Below are 11,422 nucleotides of genomic sequence, written 5' to 3'. Positions count from 1 at the left end.
GGCAGTTGGTGGAGACGGCGGTGGGGCTCGGATCTGGGAAAAAGGGAGAAAGGGAGGGAGGTGGTTGGGCTGGTGGAGAGGTGGGTGTTGTTTGTGTGGGTGTTGGTGGCAGTAATAGAGGAGGCGTGAAGGGTGTTGGTGGCGGTAATGGAGGAGGCTCAGATCTGGAGTGGTGGCCGTCGAAGGGTTTTTTTTTGTTGTTGGTGATGGTGGTGGTGGCGGCCGGCGGGGCTGCGGTTTGGTGAGTGGTGGTGGCGGGGCTGTGGTGTGGTAGGTGGTGGTTTCGATGGGGTTTTTTTTTTAGTGATTTATTTTTTGGGAATTTTTGATTTTTTTGGATTTTAGAGAGATGAAGGAATGTTAATTTTGTGAGATGAGTGAGAAGTGGGTGGAAAAATAAATTATATATAGTGGATTGATGTTTGATTAGTGGGGATTAGTGAGGTAGTGAGAGAACTGGTTTAATTATCCACTAATCCCTTGTTTTTTTTGTCTTCAATCTCAACCCTTCATATCACTCATCCAAAGGCCCTAAAGAGGACTTATGGACTCAAAGAATTTTGGTGGACTCATTTGATAATATATATATATATATATATATATATATATATATATATAGATATATATATATATATATAGATATATATATATAGATAGATAGATAGATAGATAGATAGATAGATAGATAGATAGATAGATAGATAGATAGATAGATAGATAGATAGATAGATTGGGATCCGGTGAGAACCACCTACATAGTGAGAACTCCACATTATGGATTTTTTTCCAAAAAATAACAACATATTTGGATTCGGCATAGAATTTTATGGCTGGATAATATATTTCTTGGTCCAAAAAGAATAAATTTTTGACGAAAATCGAGAAGAGAAACATTTTTTTAATTTTCATCCATCTACTACTCATTTTCATGTATCTAACAATTTTCATGCACCTAGAACCAGTTTCCGTGCACCTAGAGCCTGATATTTTCAGGCACTTAGTAATCATTTTCATGCATGTAATAATTTTCATGCACATATTATTCGTTTTCGTGCATCTATAGCTGTTTTGGTATACCTAATTGTATTTTTGTACATTAAGTTTATATTTTGGTAATAAAATAATTAAATTTTGCGTAGTTATACTAAAAATTGTGTTTGAATTAACTAAACTAAGGGTAAATGATCCATCAAAACTTTCGCAACAAAATTTAGTGGAGATTTAGTAAGGGTTCTCAAGGTTCTCATTATGTTAGTGATTTTATCCGGATCCCGACTTTATATATATATATATATATATATATATATATATATATAGAGAGAGAGAGAGAGAGAGAGAGAGAGAGAGAGAGAGAGAGAGAGAGAGAGAGAGAGAGAGAGAGAGGTTCTCATAAGTCCCTTACATCTTATGAGTCCCTAAGTCTTTATAAGAACCATAGGATGGAGGGGATGGAAGGTTGAGATTAGATCTCAATGGATGGCCAGAAATTCATCTCCTCTAATTAGCTCCTCATTGCAATTAAATTTCTCATTAATCCATTTTTCCCTCGTTATCACATACTCCTTCCTCACTAAATATTCAGCCTCATTATCACAAACCCCCCCTCTCTCTACATCCTCTCCCATTCTCCTCTCAAAATAAATCTACCATAATCAAAACAAAAACTAATCAATCCAAAATATATGAAAAAAAACGTCCTTCCTCTTCTCCCGGCACACCAACCCGACCCCCCACCACCCTATCACTGCCACCCCAGCCGACACACCAACCAGACCCCACCACCATCTTGTCCCTTCCTCGCTCCTCACCGCCACACACCGACACCCTCCTTCCTCATCCCGACACCACACCCAACATGCCACACCACCAACCGACACCACACCCACCATACCACACCACCTGCCACCGCCGCACTCGTCCACAGCCGTCCAGATCTCGCCTCGCGATTTTGTTGTTCTCTCCTTTTACCCGTTGTTCTCTCCTTTTACCCGGAACAAGCCTTGTTTTGTTATGGTGTCCTGGAAGAGTCTGATCTTGTTTTGTCGTCCTGGATATGATGACTCCTGGGGTATCCATCATGCTTCGATTAACTCGGATGTTAGAAGTCATACCTTGGGGATTTGTTTTTTTTTTTGTTATTGTTAAATTAAGGCTGATGATTGTTTTTTTTGTTTTTGTTAGTTGGTGTTATTGTTTTTGTCATTTTTCAGGTTTACATTTTTTTGTTTTTTTGTTGTTAATTATTTTTTTGTTTTTTTTTTTTGTTATTTGGTTGTTATTGTTATTTGTTTTGTATTGTTATTTGTTATTGTATTGTATTTTCTAATTTTTGATCTTTGTTGATTTTAATTTCTAATTTGTTATTTTTGAAATTTTTGTTAACATTTATTAAATTTACACTATTTATGACCGAGGGTGCACTATTTACGACTAAAGTTATACCCTTTTAACATTAAAGTTACACAATTAACCTCTAAAGTTATACATTATATAAATTGAAGTTACATAACCATTCAAGTTTGTTTTGTTTTGTTTGGTTTTGTTTTTTATTTTGGTTTATTTTTGACTAAAGTTATACCCTTTAAACATTAAAGTTGCACTATTTAGAACAAAAGTTATATCATTATGCACTAAAGTTAAACCTTTTTTTTGACGAATCATGATTTTGTTATTTGTTTTTTTGGTTATTGTTATTTGGTTTTAATTTTTGTTATTTGGTTTTTTTTCTTAGATTTACGGGGTTTTTTGTTAGATTAACGGGTTTTTGTTATTTTAGATTTAGTATTGGTGAGATTTAATAGTAAATTGGTCGTTTTTTTTATTTTAGATCTAGTATTGGTGAGATTTACGATTTTTTCTACTTTATAATTTTTGTTTACAATTTACATTTGTTAACTTTTTTTATTTTGAATTTTCAAAACTATATGTGAATACAACTAAAGTTATACTATCTGCTACTAAAGTTACACTACTTACAACTAAAATTATACACTTCAAACATTAAAGGTACATTAAAGTTACATAAACTTGGATTATATGACTAAAGTAACTTTAATTTCATCTTATTATTGTGTTGGTTTCAAATCTGAATTTATATTCCTAAAGTTATACAATTTTGGACTAAAGTTATACAAATTTGGACTAAAGTTATACAAAAAATGACTGAAGTTATACTATTATGGACTAAAGTTATACAATTTTTGACTAAAGTTACACAAATTTGGACTAAAGTTATACAAAAAATGACTAAAGTTATACGATTTTGGACTAAAGTTATACGATTTTGGACTAAAGTTATGCGATTTTGTAGTAAAGTTACACAATTTTGGACTAAAGTTATACAAAAATGGACTAAAGTTATACAAAAACTGACTAAAGTTATGCAAATATGGACTAAAAGTTATACAAATATGGACTAAATTTATACAAACAGTACTTATATAAATTCAAATTTATAGTGTTGGTTTTTATTTGTTATTTTTTGTTGTTATACTTATATTTTTTTTCATTTCTCAACAAAGAGAATTGGGAAAACAAAAGTTATACTTTCATTGAAATTACACAAATTTTTACTGGAGTTATACATTCGTTGAGTAGAAGTTATTCATATGTTACTAGAGTTATACATTCATTGAGTAGAAGTTCAACACATTCCTAACGTAGATATTTGTATAACTTTAGTCCATTTTTGTATAACTTTAGTCCATTTTTGTATAACTTTAGTCCTTATTTGTATAACTTTAGTCCATCTTTGTATAACTTTAGTCAATTTTTATATAACTTTAGTCCTTATTTGTATAACTTTAGTCCATATTTGTATAACTTTAGGCAATTTTTGTATAACTTTAGTCCATTTTTGTATAACTTTAGTCCATAACAGTATAACTTTTGCCCATAACTGTGTAACTTTAGTCATTTTATATCATTTTTATATAAAAATGTGAAATATAAGATTAAAATCAACAAATTATAAGAAATTTTATATAGCTAAGATTAAAACAACAAATTTTTTGAAAAATATATTAGTAGATCTTAGATGAAAAAAAGTATCTCACCAAAAAAAACGAGATTTAAAACCCGAATTTTTTTAAAAAAAAAAGTATAACAAGAAGAGATTTGAAAAGAATAAATAACAACAAAAATTAACAAATAAAATAAACCGACCCCAAACAACAAATTTAACACAAAATCTGAAAAAAAAAGTGACGGAAATAATAAGACGCAAAATCTGGAAAAAAAAAACGAATTTATTAAAGTTACCGGCGGTGGGGTGTCGGGTGGGGTAGTGGTGGGTGGTGTTGAATGAAGAAGAAATGAATGAATGATTTATTTGGGTTTTGTATTTTTTTTGCGTTTTGATTTTTTTGGGTTTTTAGAGAGGAAGAAGAAGTGAGATGTAGAGAGAGAGGAGAAGGAGTTATGATAATGAGATGATGAATGATTAGTGAGGTATGTTAATTGAGTTGATGAGTTAATTAGAGAAAAGGTGGAGGGATTAATTTGTAGCCACATATTGACATCAAATCCTACCCTTCCATTGCCTTCATCCAAGGGCCCTTTGTGACACCCTTAAATAACGCGATAAATTAAACCCCTAAAATCTACGGAAAAACTGGTAGGATATGTTTGTAATTGGTCCAACTATATAAAAACCTGTAATTTCAAAAATTTTTCTAAACCAATCACAACATTTCCAACATTCCCATGAGGCGGGTGCCAAAACCTACAATTTTTCTAAAACAAAGTGAGTACCCTAAGGAGTCCACCAAAGGGTTGGCTAGTAGTTAAGCTGACCACTTACTATCAAAATAAGTAACGAGGTCATGCCCCAACTTGGATATAAATCCACTAGTCAGGAACACAAAGGCTATCAAGCAGTGAACATATACTCGTCAAAGACTATAAAGACCTATCTACGATGAAGGCCGAAATACTCACCTAGGACCTAGTCCCAGCTTGAATACTTTAGCCCACACCACACAAGACAAGTAAGACACCCACTTAACCATAAGAGGACAAAAAGTCCAACTTACCAACCTAAATGCTAACATTCTATCATGTGAAAGGCTATATAAATGTCTATTCAGCAGATAATCCAACAGTATCCTCAATAAGTATTCAATACCAAATTCCAATTCTAACAATATTAACCATATTAAAGGCTTTAGGGAAATCTAGGACCATTTCTACAATATAAGATACTATTAAATACAATCAACTATACATGTGAACAAAAACTTGATAAATGGCCTAAAACAAGAAAAAGGCCGATTATCTAATTCATATAAAATTTCATCCAACCGAATTTTTACCCGCAACCCCACTACTGCGACAGTGCGGGTTAAATTGCGGTGACCAAATCACTCAATTAATCGACATCGAATCGATCAAAGGGACTAAGGCTCGATTTTGGCACAATCATCAAAACATGGCAATTATTGCTATAAAATTTACCTTGAGCCTAATCATTACAATTTCATCTTATAAACTATCCTAACATGTGATAACTATCAATATAAGCTTAATTTTACCAACCTCATTATCTTTACTACTAACATTATTCATTTTAAGCCTTTTTATTACCATTTCATTTTATAACCTATACTAACATATGCTAACTACCAATATAAGAATAATCTCTACTACTAGTATGATTCAATTTAAAAGTGTACTCATATGTGACTTATACAACTCTAACATTAATTAACCCGAAATGACCAATATTGTACGAAAAACCGCGAAACAAGCAACGGACCAACCCGGGCCAACCCCAAGGCCTGCCGTGGGCCTGCCGGGCTGCTGGCCGTCACCCCTACACCACCATTTTTCCATTTTTGTTCAAAGATAAGACCTTGAAACATAATTAATCGTTCCCAATACTAATATGTTAACTAAAACTAACAAAAATACATGGATTAAACATGCATGCAATTATTTTAACATGTGAAATTAACTACTTAATTAAAAATCACAAAAACATACAAAAATCAAAGCATGTGACGATTTTTCGTCGAGTAACTCGAAATATGTTACCTTAAGCTAGAAAATGAGCAATTAGCACCTTAAAAACCAAACCCTAACAAGCACTAGCCGCTATCCTCGACAATATACGAGTCCCCAAACTCGTCTTCCAATTCTTCACCTAAATAAACAATAAAAACACAAAAATAAGTATATAAAACCGAAATTACCCAAAATTCGTCTTAAAACAACTTCAAGAAAACTGAAATTAAAACATACTAGGTTGTAGATCTCGACGAGAGGATTCCGGAAATGTAAATTTTGCGAAAATCCGATAAGAAATGAGGAAGTTGTGACGATTTTTAGCTTGAAATGTATAAAAATGGTGTTTTGGTTTATTTAGAACAATGAAGAAGATGAAGGAAGGAAAGAAAATCAGAAAAAAAGAAAGGAAGGGGGACTGGTCCGCGGGAAAGGGAGAAAGGAAAGGAGGGAGTCGGGTTTTAGTCGGGATTTTACGAGTCGGTTTTGGCTCGTTTCTATAATAATTAGAACCGTTGGTCAAATGCAAATTCCGACAAGACCAAAGTTCTTAAACACGAGATTACAAGAAAATTGAGTATTCATACGACCCATTTCCAAATTCGTTTACCCAATGTTCAAAAGAATTGTCATTTTTCCCCCCGATACGCCCTTATTTCGAAATAAAAAGTTTTACACGGTTTAAACTATTTTTAAACATCTCGAAACTATCAAAATAAATACTTTTCTTCAAAATATAATAAAATTATATTTCTTTGAATTATTTTTACTTTAAATACTTAAATATCAAATTTTATTTGATTAATAAATTATTTTCGAAATATATTAACGGTCCGAAATTACGGGGCGTTACAATCACCCCTCCTTTTAAAAAGTTTCGCCCTCGAAACTTAGAAGGAGAAATTATAGTTATAAGAAAATATAGGTATCTATTCCATGAAACGGTGATACTCTTGTTGATCAGACAAGAACATCCATATTCATATCAAGATATAAAAATATTTCTACACCAATAAATGAGAAAACCCATTATTGGGACGTCACCAACAACGAGATTTAACATTCACTAATGTTAAAACCATTGAAAATCATAAAAGCATTTTCAAACTTTTAGTTTAAAATTCTATAGTAAAAATAATATCTTTACTAATTATGATTTAAACACGGCTTAGTAACTCGGAAAAAGAGTAAGAAAAAGGAATCATTACACAAAACGAGAAACAACTTAGGTATCCAATTGAACACTAGGGTTGAAAGAGAGTGAGAAATCATTTTCAAATGTTATAAAAAGAGGTCAATTTGTAGATTTAACTCCCAATTAAGAAAAAAAAATGAACCAAAAGTTTACTCAAACTATATAGAATCTATGCAAGATGGAAAACAACTCGGGAACGAGAAGTGCAAGTCGCGATAGGGAACTCACACCCAACAGACAAGAAGGAATTGAACTCTTAAAGGTGGAATTTTTGGATGAAGTCAATAAAGATGTCAACGAACAAGACGCTTTACTCAAAAGGTCAAATGAGTTCCACAAAGGCGAACACAACGGAACAAGCCAGAATAGCAAGAATGACAATTGTCAGAGATCGGAATTAGGAAGATCGGTACATCAAGAAAGGTTCACAATCCTACTTCCCAACAATATTCCCATTTCCAATAGAAAGATTCCTCAAAGGGTTAAATATAAGGCCCAAATTTACAATATCATTCCAAAACACTTTCACAAGCCTAAGGTCAAGGCTTCCAACAAAGTTATATTCGTATCCAACTAGTGTCAACTATGGGTTCCTCAAATTCTACAAGGTTTTCATTTCAAAACAAGGTAGTCACATACCAACCCCAAAATCCGAAAAATCAATAGGATCTCACGTTCCGCTATCCTTTTATTTATTAAGGATTGCCAAAAGCGGAACTACACTCAGCTACAACACCGTCCCATCACCTCAAGTACTCAGTGCGACCTCAAGGTCTATAGAACTATAGGATTAACAAATTCTTCTCAATACTAAGTCTCTCTCAACTCAAGAACTCTCAAGAGCCAACTAATACCAAATCACATCACCAATCCATTCTGGTCATCAACATCCCCAAGGAGTATTCTTTCAAATTTGATATCCTAAACTTACTTACCATCAAATTCTCAAGGAACAAGGTCATAATTGTAACATCACGTTATCACCTCAGAGTTCCTACAACCATAAATTGAAATTATGTTCCTTAACCTAACAATTGGTGTTAACCATACCATTACCCTTTCTAGTTACCAAAACAAGTGCTAAAACCTCCCAATAATGTAGCTTACTGTCACTCTCATACCATACCTCAAGTAGTAATCAATATCACTCACTAAAACCAACTAATAATCCCACATTTAACATTTCTCACACGGTAACATATACATTATCAAACCCTCATCTCCAAAGTGATTATGGAAGCCAATCACAAACTCGATTACTTAGTCAATCCTATATCCTCAAGTCACATCTCACTAACTCTGTAAACATGGTCAAAAAGGTACCAACTATACTAAGGAGATAAGGAGTGATAAAGGAATAGAGAAACGGTAAAACATTTCCGAAGGGTGCATGAATCTGACAAGTTAGGAAACTAAGGAGTCGGTCCGTAAAGATAACGGTTGACATAAATAAGAGGTATTCGAGTTAAGAAGATATCTCGGGCAAGAAGAAGATACGTAAAATTTGGTATAAAAACAAGGTTCAACGAACGTTAAAGAGAAGGAAAGGAGAATAGAAGCGGCACAATGAAAGGGTTACCGCTTACCAAACACTCATCAAAGCTTATTATCGATATGATAAGGTTACACCACTAAGGTGTTCAACAAAGCCCCAAAAGTCTACCAAATGATAAGACTAACAAGGACTCCACAATGGTAGGTATTCCTCAACTCAATTGGTTCTAAGAACCAAAATCAATTCACCACACAAATTCATTTGTTACCACCCATGTCCCAAAGTATCTCCTTTACAATTCTCGTCATTGAACTTCACTTACTATGTCATCCCCAAGTACCATAGCTTGTCTACTCCATCATCTCACCACTTAATACTTCTAGTCTCCGATACCATAAATTGGAATCACATCCTTGAACTCACGAACTACATCGAACAACATTCCCTCTTATGTGCTAAGGTAGTACCCATGCTCAAACATCTATAACAAACAAGCTCTCAATAGACATAAATCCCAAGGTGTTTCTCAACTCACTAGGCTCTCATATTAAGTACAACTAACAAGACTAACCAAAGGATCCCAAGTTATATTCTCCTATACAACTCAAACCTTAAACAATCAATTTCTCAACTCGTTCACGCCCTCCAATGTTACATTCTCTCAAAACCGGGTTCTCTTGAACAAGGGAACTATCCTGCGGAATAAAAGGAAGGTGTCCACATGGACTTTATTATAAGAAGAAAACGAACCTAAGATGAATCGGGAGAAAGAATTGAAAGGTAGTTACCAAGGCGAGAGAAGAGTAATTTGAAAGACGAATAAACAACGAGACTGGAAGACTAAGGTAAGATTGCATTATCTACATTTATTGGAGAGCCATCTTACAAAAGAGAAAATCAATTAGTACCTAACAATTAGCAATCACAAACAGACTACCACATAAAATCCTAAATCTACCCATCCTACCCATCTCTCAAGTTTATTATTTAAAGGTCAAGTGATTTTAGGTGGGGTGCACAAACGTGCGTCGGGAGCAAATATGCTCTGATACCAACTGTGACACCCTTAAATAACGCGATAAATTAAACCCCTAAAATCTACGGAAAAACTGGTAGGATATGTTTGTAATTGGTCCAACTATATAAAAACCTGTAATTTCAAAAATTTTTCTAAACCAATCACAACATTTCCAACATTCCCATGAGGCGGGTGCCAAAACCTACAATTTTTCTAAAACAAAGTGAGTACCCTATGGAGTCCACCAAAGGGTTGGCTAGTACTTAAGCTGACCACTTACTATCAAAATAAGTAACGAGGTCATGCCCCAACTTGGATATAAATCCACTAGTCAGGAACACAAAGGCTATCAAGCAGTGAACATATACTCGTCAAAGACTATAAAGACCTATCTATGATGAAGGCCGAAATACTCACCTAGGACCTAGTCCCAGCTTGAATACTTTAGCCCACACCACACAAGACAAGTAAGACACCCACTTAACCATAAGAGGACAAAAAGTCCAACTTACCAACCTAAATGCTAACATTCTATCATGTGAAAGGCTATATAAATGTCTATTCAGCAGATAATCCAACAGTATCCTCAATAAGTATTCAATACCAAATTCCAATTCTAACAATATTAACCATATTAAAGGCTTTAGGGAAATCTAGGACCATTTCTACAATATAAGATACTATTAAATACAATCAACTATACATGTGAACAAAAACTTGATAAATGGCCTAAAACAAGAAAAAGGCCGATTATCTAATTCATATAAAATTTCATCCAACCGAATTTTTACCCGCAACCCCACCTGCGGCAGTGCGGGTTAAATTGCGGTGACCAATCACTCAATTAATCGACATCGAATCGATCAAAAGGACTAAGGCTCGGTTTTTGACAAATCATCAAAACATGGCAATTATTGCTATAAAATTTACCTTGAGCCTAATCATTACAATTTCATCTTATAAACTATCCTAACATGTGATAACTATCAATATAAGCTTAATTTTACCAACCTCATTATCTTTACTACTAACATTATTCATTTTAAGCCTTTTTATTACCATTTCATTTTATAACCTATACTAACATATGCTAACTACCAATATAAGAATAATCTCTACTACTAGTATGATTTAATTTAAAAGTGTACTCATATGTGACTTATACAACTCTAACATTAATTAACCCGAAATGACCAATATTGTACGAAAAACCGCGAAACAAGCAACGGACCAACCCGGGCCAACCCCAAGGCTGCCGTGGGCTCGCCGGTCACCGTCACCCCTACACCACCATTTTTCCATTTTTGTTCAGTATAAGACCGTCTGAAACATAATTAATCGTTCCCAATACTAATATGTTAACTAAAACTAACAAAAATACATGGATTAAACATGCATGCAATTATTTTAACATGTGAAATTAACTACTTAATTAAAAATCACAAAAACAAACAAAAATCAAAGCATGTGACGATTTTTCGTCGAGTAACTCGAAATATGTTACCTTAAGCTAGAAAATGAGCAATTAGCACCTTAAAAACCAAACCCTAACAAGCACTAGCCGCTATCCTCGACAATATACGAGTCCCCAAACTCGTCTTCCAATTCTTCACCTAAATAAACAATAAAAACACAAAAATAAGTATATAAAACCGAAATTACCCAAAATTCGTCTTAAAACAACTTCAAGAAAACTGAAATTAAAACATAC

This window comes from Silene latifolia, chromosome 9, assembly GCF_048544455.1.
Source record: "Silene latifolia isolate original U9 population chromosome 9, ASM4854445v1, whole genome shotgun sequence".
Lineage (NCBI taxonomy): Eukaryota > Viridiplantae > Streptophyta > Magnoliopsida > Caryophyllales > Caryophyllaceae > Silene > Silene latifolia.
Note: the sequence above shows the minus strand (reverse complement) of the source record.